This window comes from Gorilla gorilla, chromosome X (genome assembly GCF_029281585.2).
Source record: "Gorilla gorilla gorilla isolate KB3781 chromosome X, NHGRI_mGorGor1-v2.1_pri, whole genome shotgun sequence".
Lineage (NCBI taxonomy): Eukaryota > Metazoa > Chordata > Mammalia > Primates > Hominidae > Gorilla > Gorilla gorilla.
Window position 1 is genome coordinate 119,772,666 of NC_073247.2, and position 9,961 is coordinate 119,782,626.

At 42.3% G+C, this 9,961-nt stretch overlaps 1 long non-coding RNA gene across 1 annotated transcript in view; it reads left to right on the forward strand.

Annotated features, from left to right (window-relative positions):
• LOC129529684 (uncharacterized) overlaps positions 1–7,710 on the forward strand; it is a 62,278-nt gene extending 54,568 nt beyond the window's left edge. Inside the window, exons 8-9 of the long non-coding RNA XR_010132553.1 lie at positions 1,811–1,932; positions 2,435–7,710. This is a non-coding gene — a long non-coding RNA (uncharacterized lncRNA). The remainder of the gene's footprint in view (positions 1–1,810; positions 1,933–2,434) is intronic.
• Positions 7,711–9,961: the final 2,251 nt, after the last annotated feature.

Here is a 9,961-nt window from a genome sequence, read left to right on the forward strand (position 1 = left end):
CCTTTACCATTATGTAATGGCCTTCTTTGTCTCTTTTGATCTTTGTTGGTTTAAAGTTTGTTTTATCAGAGACTAGGATTGCAACCCCTGCCTTTTTTTTTTTGTTTTCCATTTGCTTGGTAGATCTTCCTCCATCCCTTTATTTTGAGCCTATGTGTGTCTCTGCATGTGAGATGGGTCTCCTGAATACAGCACATGGATGGGTCTTGACTCTTTATCCAGTTTGCCAGTCTGTGTCTTTTAATTGGAGAATTTAGCCCATTTACATTTAAGTTTAATATTGTTATGTGTGAATTTGATCCTGTCATTATGATGTTAGCTGGTTATTTTGCCTGTTAGTTGATGCAGTTTCTTCCTAGCCTCGATGGTCTTTACAATTTGGCATGTTTTTGCAGTGGCTGGTACCAGTTGTTCCTTTCCATGTTTAGTGCTTCCTTCAGGATCTCTTTTACGGCAGGCCTGGTGGTGACAAAATCTCTCAGCATTTGTTTGTCTGTAAAGGCTTTTATTTCTCCTTCACTTATGAAGCTTAGTTTGGCTGGATATGAAATTCTGGGTTGAAAATTCTTTTCCTTAAGAGCGTTGAATATTGGCCCCCACTCTCTTCTGCCTTGTAGGGTTTCTGCAGAGAGATCAGCTGTTAGTCTGATGGGCTTCCCTTTGTGGGTAACCTGACCTTTCTCTCTGGCTGTGCTTAACATTTTTTTCTTAATTTCAACTTTGGTGAATCTGACAATTATGTGTCTTGGAGTTGCTCTTCTCGAGGAGTATCTTTGTGGCGTTCTCTGTATTTCCCTAATTTGAATGTTGGCCTGCCTTGCTAGGTTGGGGAAGTTCTCTTGGATAATATCCTGCAGAGTGTTTTCCAACTTGGTTCCATTCTCCCCGTCACTTTCAGGTACACCAATCAGATGTAGATTTGGTCTTTTCACATAGTCCCATATTTCTTGGAGCCTTTGTTCATTTCTTTTTACTCTGTTTTCTCTAAACTTCTCTTCTCGCTTCATTTCGTTCATTTGATCTTCCATCACTGATACCCTTTCTTCCAGTTGATAGAATCAGCTACTGAAGCTTGTGCATTCATCACGTAGTTCTCATGCCATGGTTTTCAGCTCCATCAGGTCATTTAAGGACTTCTCTACACTGGATATTCTAGTTAGCCATTTGTCTAATCTTTTTTCAAGGTTTTTAGCTTCTTTGCAATAGGTTCGAACTTCCTCCTTTAGCTCAAAGAAGTTTGATCGTCTGAAGCCTTCTTCTCTCAACTCGTCAAAGTCATTCTTTGTCCAGCTTTGTTCCATTGCTGGCGAGGAGCTGTGTTCCTTTGGAGGGGGAGAGACACTCTGATTTTTAGAATTTTCAGCTTTTCTGCTGTTTTTTTTCCCCATCTTTGTGGCTTTATCTACCTTTGGTCTTTGATGATGGTGACGTACAGATGGGATTTTGGTGTGGATGTCCTTTCTGTTTGTTAGTTTTCCTTCTAACAGTCAGGACCCTCAGCTGCAGGTCTGTTGGAGTTTGCTGGAGGTGCACTCCAGACCCTGTTTGCCTGGGTATCAGCAGCAGGGGCTGCAGAACAGCGAATATTGCTGAACGGCAAATGTTGCTGCCTGATCGTTCCTCTGGAAGCTTCGTCTGAGAGGGGTACCCGGCCGTGGGGGGTGTCAGCCTGCCCCTACTGTGGGGTGCCTCCCAATTAGGCTATTCGGGGGTCAGGGACCCACTTGAGGAGGCAGTCTATCCGTTCTCAGATCTCCAACTCCATGCTGGGAGAACCACTACTCTCTTCAAAGCTCAGTTGTAATTGCAGAAATCACCCATCTTCTGCGTCACTCACGCTGGGAGCTGTAGACTGGAGCTGTTCCTATTCGGCCATCTTGGAACCCAGTCCTTGGACTCTTCGTTTGTACACTTTTCAAAAAAAGGAACCAGGTGGGTAAATCAATTGAAAGTTGCATATTTCATGGAAAAAATAGCCTAAACATGTCTCTATCTGTGGGATAACTGGTGGCACATTTGTGAATAAAACTCCGTACATTCACTATACAGTCTCAGTAGTAGCCAGGAAGGAAAGACAGGGCCTTACACCCGTTAGGTGCTCAATAAATGTTCATTGGTGATAGATGGCTGGTGAAAGGCAAGCCTACAATTGGAATTGAGTCTCAAAGATGATAGAAAGCGAAAGACTGGTCTACCAGTTTGTGGCAACTGCAGGTGGCAGTGACTCTGGATCTGAGGCAAGCATGGGTTAGGAAATCCTTAAGAGAGAGAAGATCAGAAAAGATACTGTCGACAAGAATAATGTGTAAACACTAATGGGGGTGGTAGCAACTTCGAGGTGTTTATTGTGGTTGTTACCACTTTGAGGACATCAAAGGAGTTTACTGGGAAGGGCCTGCTCATTTCACTTCATATTCTTTTTCTTTTTTTCAAGGCTCACTCTACCCAAGGGCTTAGTAAGCAGTTGCCTATGCAGCATGGGAAAGTTTTCCTTGCTCAAAGACCTGATCCTTTCCACATTCCCAGGCCTTCAGTTTTCACCACAAGTCTCATGAGATAAGGTGGTTGAAAGCACTGTATGGTGAAGAAACAAGAAACTATTTGCAGCCTGTTAACACCTGACCTCTAATTAGGTTAGCATATTAGCTCCTGACTGTTTCCCAGGAGTCTAGAACTTACAGAACAAGTGACTTTTAGTAGTTAGAAGAGGAGAGGGGAAGAGGAGGTTCTGGAGCACTGGTAGACAGCATGGCAGGCTTGGTCTGGGCATATCTGTAAGTGCCTAAACTGGAAAAGGAGGTAATGGCCTGGGGAAAGAAGGTGCACACCACTAACAAGTGTCACCTACTTGCCAGTTTTATTTATAGTTGATCCAGTTTCTCTTACTCTCCTGTGTCTTTCTTGCTTTTCTAACTCTAGAAAACCTTCCTTGAATGAGTTGGAGGTGCAGTAACATGTTCCATTCCCTAGTGGGAATGTCTCATGCCCCACCTCACCAAACCACTCCTTAATCCCCATTAGAATGAGCTGGGGCTATGCCCCCTTTTCCAAAATAAACAGATATTAATAATTGCATTAGCCCATTCTTGCATTGCCATAAAGAAATACCTGAGACTGGATAATTTATAAAGAAAAGAGATTTTATGAACCATGAACCTAGACCAGACTCATGGTTCTGCACACTGTATAGGAAGCATGATGCTGGCATCTGCTTGGCTTCTGGGGAGGCCTCAGGAAAGTTACAATCATGGTGGAAGGCAAAGGGGGGGCTGGCATGCCACCTGGCTGGAGCAGGAGGAAGAGAGATTGAAGGGAGAGGTGCCACACACTTTTAAATGACCATATCTCATGAGAACAAACTCACTATTTTGAGGACAGTACCAAGAGGGATGGTGATAAATCATTCAGGAGAAACTGTCCCCATGATCCAATCACCTTACAATTTGACGTGAAATTTGGGCAGGGACACAGATCCAAACCATATCAATAATATTAATAGAAATTATTACTGTTAATATTAATAATAATAAGCTACTAATACTTGTACAGGCATGGTACATTACTAAATTTTCTTATCTAATTCTATGAAGTAGATATTTATTTTCTTGATGTTACTTATGAGACTCAGAGCCATCAAGTAATATGCCAAAGGCCATACAGGTAGTAAGTGGCAGAGCCAAAATTCAACCCTATATCTGACTCTAAAACCTGTGCTCTTAACAATCAAACATCTTCATACAGACTTCAGCTAGAGGTAGAGGAAGAAGGAAGAGGTAGACATAAAACAATCATTCCACTCAACAAATGTGTCTGTACTTCCTACTATGTGTTGAACCTATGGAGTATGAAAAGATCAGTGTGTACCGTCCCTGCCCTTAATAAGATTAGTTCAACAGAGGGGATATGACCATTGTTCTAATAGCTCTAATAAAAGGCAGAGTTGGATCAGTCCCATAACATAATAATGATAATAGCTACCATTTATTAAGAGTATAGTATGTGTCAGGCACTGTGCTAACACATTCTACATATATTTAATCTTCATGACAGTTCTGGAACTATTAATATTAGTCAATTTTATACATGAGAAAACAAGACTAATAGAGGGTTAATTAACTTCTGTGGCTCAGAATAATGTGTTACTGTGCTCTTCAGAAGCAAAAGGAGAGAACTGGACTCAATATTCACTTATACAACATTTTTGAGTGAACAAAGTATTTGTACCCAGCTCAGTGCCTATAAACCAGAATCACCACCTGCTTCTGTATCACCTGCACTTCAGCCAGCACTGAATCTGAAGTATCTTGACATTATACTTTCATTTCATTTGGAACCTTGATAACAGTGAAGCCCACTAGAGTCCTATCACTGGCTACCACTACAAATGCCCGCCACATCCTTTTTATGTTCAAAACCATTTATTGATTATGAATATACTAAGTGCCACTGAATTGTACACTTTAAAATGGTTAAATTGGTAAATTTCATGTTAAGTGTATTTTACAATAAAAAACATTTGTTAAACAAAATGTTAATTTTTATGAAAAATGTAATATACATTGCTTGCTTCCAAAAAGTTAATCTTCCTGCCAAAAAGTTTCCAAAGCTGTATAATTAGGGCAACAGAACCTTTTTCCAAGGAGAAAAATAGACAGCTCTACTGCCACCTGGGCAGACTTTTGGAGAGCAGTTTTGCTTCCATTGTCTCTCATATTCCTATAGGATGTGCTTCTTATCCCAGCCCTTCTTTCCATGTCTTCCTTTCCTCATAAATATTTCTACTATGTTCCCCAGATTCTTTGTTGTGTGATAAACAAGCTGTCTTACATGCTCACCCTTGTCACCAAATGCTACTTGTGCCTCCTTGCCTTACTTGACTCAACTTTTCTCTAAGGACGCTGTTGGAGTAGTGGAGAGTGGAGGATGCCCATTCTAATACAGGGACTGGAGAAGGGGCTGGCATTCTCTAGATTTCCTGAGGCTGTTTCCAGGCCGTTGTTTGTCTTCCTTGCTGGAACCACCACTTTAACCTATGCCAGATGAATCAATCACTTACCACAGCTCATCTCTGTTGCCTGGCCACTGGTCATGCCCCCAAAGTAATCCAGGCCTTTTGGCCTCTAACACATATCTTTCCTTGCCAACATTCATCTCATTGTCCTGGGGGGTTTCAAAGTCCAAATGGTTTATTACTCCAAACCATTGGCCTAGCAGTTCCTGACTTTTTGAAACATAATGACCTTGACCTGCCTCCATTTTAGACATCCTCTTTCATGTCCACTCTCTAGACTCGTGCAGCTTAATATAGTAGCCACTAGCCACAGGTGATTGTTGAAATTTAAATTAACTGAAATTAAATAAAAATTTTAAATCAGCTCTCACTTGCACCAGCCACATTTTAAGTGCTCAATAGCTACATGTGGCTAGTGGCTAACATATCAGATAGTGCAGACAGAAAATTTACATCACCACAGAGAGTTCTATTAGATAGCATAGCTTTCAACATTGTCCTCGCCCAGAATATATACTTCTGCTCCACTGCAGAAATATAAAAAAATGTAACCAAATGTGGTAGCATGTGCCTATAGTCACAGCTACTCAGGAGGCTGAAGCAGGAAGACCATTTGAGTCCAAGGAGTTTGAGGATGTAGTGCACTATGATCATTCCTGTGAATAGCCACTATACTCCAACCTGTCTGTCTCTTAAACAACCAACCAAAACCAAAACAAAACAAAACAAAACAAAACAAAAAAACTTCACTCCAGCCTGGGCAACAGAGTGAGACCCAGTCTAAAAACACAAAAACAAAAAAGAGTAAAGAAATAAGTGTCCCTAAATTTAAAGGCACAAAAATATTGCATCAGGAAAAATGGCAGGTAGGAGGAAGGACTAACTTGCATCTCCCACTTGGATGGACAGGGTAGTGTGCAGAGGAGACTCAAATCATGAACTTTTGCTCCAAGAACTACTGCAGGAACATACCAGGAAAGCTGAGAGAATCCACAGACCCTTTGAAAGAAGTGGCTTGCTGCTGCAGGCTCTGTGAGACAGATGAAAAACTGTGAGTGCCCAAAGTGTGAGAGGGGGAACATTTGCCCCTAAACACATATCCTCACTGGGGATCCTGAAGATCCAGATCACGGGAGAAGGATTTGACCTTACCTGGAGCTGAGTTGAATTTAGAGAGCTGAGCAAAATACAGGGATATAGGAGGCAATGGGAAGAGCCCTGTGGGCACTGTCAGTCCCCAGGGAAGCCATTCCTGACTTTGTCTCACAGGAATCCATGGGGTGGGCTGTCAGTGGAATTGGGGAAAGCCCACAGGGAGAAGGAAACTTCTAGCTGAACTGGGTAACAATTTTGACTGAATGCAAAGTTTCCTGGACAGAATCCATGGGAGGGAGCAAACGGGGAGTGTGGATACAAGCAAGGTAACTGTGGCAGGCAGGGAAGCATGAACCCTGAAAGCCCTACTTGCTTTCTCAGTGGGGAGGCTTGTAGCCTGGGGCAAGTTCTCAGCCCTGCTCACCAGCTGCCTGGGAACAAACTCAGTGCAGTTGGCGGGGGCATGGTGGAAGTAAGACTGGCCTTTTAGGCTGTGTGGGAGCCCGGTGAGACCTGTCACTGCTGCTTTCCCCCACTTCCCTGGTGACCTGTATGACACAGCAGAGACAGCCATAGTCTGTTGCGGGAAGTCAGGGACCCCAAATGGAGGGACCGGCTAAAGCCATGACAGAAGAATGTGGATTGTGAAGATTTTATGGACATTTATTAGTTCCCCAAATTAATACTTTTGTAATTTCTTATGCCTGTCTTTACTGCAATCTCTAAACATAAATTGTAAAGATTTCATGGACACATCACTTCCCCAATCAATATCCTTGTGATTTCCTATGCCTGTCTTTGCTTTAATCTCTTAATCCTGTCAGCTGAGAAGGATGTGTATCATCTCAGGACCCTGTAATAATTGCGTTAAGTACACAAATTGTACAGCATGTGTGTTTGAGCTATATGAAATGTGGGCACCCTGAAAAAAGAACAGGATAACAGCAATTGTTCAGGGAATAAGAGAGATAACCTTAAACTCTGACCGCCGGTGAGCCGGGCAGAACAGAGCCATATTTCTCTTCTTTCAAAAGCAAATAGGAGAATTATCACTGAATTCCTTTTCTCAGCATGGAACGTCCCTGAGAAAGAGAATGCGCACCTAGGGGTAGGTCTCTGAACTGGCCCCCCCAGGGCATACCTGTCTCTTATGGTCGAGATTGCAGAGGTGAAATAAACTCCAGTCTCCCATAGCGCTCCCAGGCTTATTAGGAAGAGGAAATTCCCGCCTAATAAACTTTGGTCAGACCGGTTGATCTCAAAACCCTGTCTCCTGATAAGATGTTATCAATGACAATGGTGCCCGAAACTTCATTAGCAATTTTAATTTCGCTTAGGTCCTGTAGTCCTGTGATCTCGCCCTGCCTCCACTTGCCTTGTGATATTCTATTACCTTGTTAAGTACTTGATGTCTGTCACCCACACCTATTCGTATACTCCCTCCCCTTTTGAAACTCCCTAATAAAAACTTGCTGGTTTTTGTGGCTTGTGGGGCATCATGGATCCTACCAACGTGTGATATCTCCCCCGAACACCCAGCTTTAAAATTTCTCTCTTTTGTGCTCTGTCCTTTTATTTCTCAAGCCAGCCAATGCTTAGGAAAATAGAAAAGAACCTACGTGATTATTGGGGCAGGTCCCCAGATAATAGTCCCCCTGGGAACGTAATTCCATTGGCCTGGTAACCACACTCCCATCCGCCACAGCAGCCACAGCAAGCTCTGCCTAAGGAGAGTCTGAGCTCAGACACAACCAACCGTGCCCCCACCTTATGGTCTTTCTCAACCCACCCTGGTAGCTGAAGACAAAGGGCATAATCTCTTTAAAGCTCTATGGCCCCACCCTCTGCCTGAGACACCCCGAATACTTATCCACCTGACCCTAGGGCAAGCTTATATCCTCCCTATACTACCGCAGCTGACACTGTCTTGAAAGCACCACCTCCTGGCTGGAGGCCAACCAACACAAAACCAGTGCACTAAACAGAACTACAACCAAGGACCCTCACAGAGTCCACTTTACTCCCCTGCTACCACCAGTGGAGATACACAGGTGCATAAATGGCTAACAAACATATGAAAAAATGTTCAACATCACTAATAACCACGAGATGCAAATCAAAACCATGATGTGATACCACCTTACTCCTGCAAGAATGGCCATAATAAAAAAATAAAAAAACATAGATGTTGGCGTGGATGTGGTGAAAAGGGAACACTTTTACACTGCTGGTGGGAATGTAAACTAGTCCCAGCCACTATGGAAAACAGCCTGGAGATTCCTTAAAGAACCAAAAGTAGATCTACCTTTTGATCCAGCAATCCCATTACTGGGTATCTACCCAGAGGAAAATAAGTAATTATACTAAAAAGATACTTGCACACATATGTTTATAGAAGCACAATTTGCAATTGTAAAAATGTGGGATCAGCTGAAATTCCCATCAGTCAACTAGTGGATAAAGAAAATGTGGTATATATATACCATGGAATACTTCTACTCAGCCATAAAAAGGAATGAAATAATGGCATTTGCAGTAACATGGATGGAATTGGAGACCATTATTCTAAGTGAAGTAACTCAGGAATGGAAAACCAAGCATCATATGTTCTCACTCGTAAGTGGGAGATAAGTTATGAGGACACAAAGGCATAAGAATGACACAATGGACTTTGGGGACTCAGAGGAAAGGGTGGGAAGGAGATGAGGGATAAAAGACTACACATCAGGTATAGTGTACACTGCTTGGGTGATGGGTGCACCAAAATTCCAGAAATCACCACTAAAGAACTTATCCACGTAACCAACCACCACCTATTGCCCAAAAATCTATTGAAACAAAAAATAAAAAGCAAAAAAAAAAAAAAAATTGAATCAAGAAAAAAACGTGTTTTGTATCAATTTGCTAGGCACCTTGCAAGGAGTTGAGGAGTTGTTGTTAACAAAACAGACATTATCTATTAAGATTACTATATAACTATAGTAATCAAGACAGTATCGTGTTGGGGTGTCCACTTTTTTGCACAAGTAATTCAATGGAGGAAGGATAGACTTTTCACCAAATGATATTGGAGCAATTGGACATTCATAGGCCAAAACAAAACAAAAAGCCCCAGCCTAAGCCTCATACAAAAACTAACTCAAAATGAGTCATGAACTTACATGTAAAATGTAAAACTGTAGGCCGGGTGCAGTGGCTCGCGCCTGTAGTCCCAGCACTTTGGGAGGCCGAGGCAGGCGGATCATGAGGTCAGGAGATCAAGACCATCCTGGCCAACATGGTGAAACCCCATCTCTACTAAAAATACAAAACTTAGCCAGGTGTGGTAGTGCACACCTGTAGTCCCAGCTACTTGGGAGGCTGTGGCAGGAGAATTGCTTGAACCTGGGAGGCGAAGGTTGCAGTAAGCCGAGATCGCACCACTGCACTCCAGCCTGGCAACAGGGCGAGACCCAGTCTCAAAAAAAAAAGTAAAATTGTAAAATTTTAGGACAAACAGAGGAGAAGAACATAGGAGAAGACCTCTAGGATCTAGACCTAGTCATAGGTTCTTTGGTTTGACACCAAAAGAACAGTGTATAAAAGGAAAAAAATAGAGGAAACTGTTCTATACCTTGAGTGTATTAATGTCAATATTCTGAGTATGATATTATACTATAGTTTTCTAAGATGTTACCATTGGGAAAAACTAGGTGGGGGGTACCTGAGATTGTTCCGTATTACTTCTTATAACTGAATATCAATCTACAGTTATTTCAAAATAATTCAATTTTAAAAAGCTAAGGGAGGTGAACATTTCAAGAAGGAGGAAATTATTAACTGGTTCAAAGGCTGCCAAGAAGTCAAGTAAGTTGA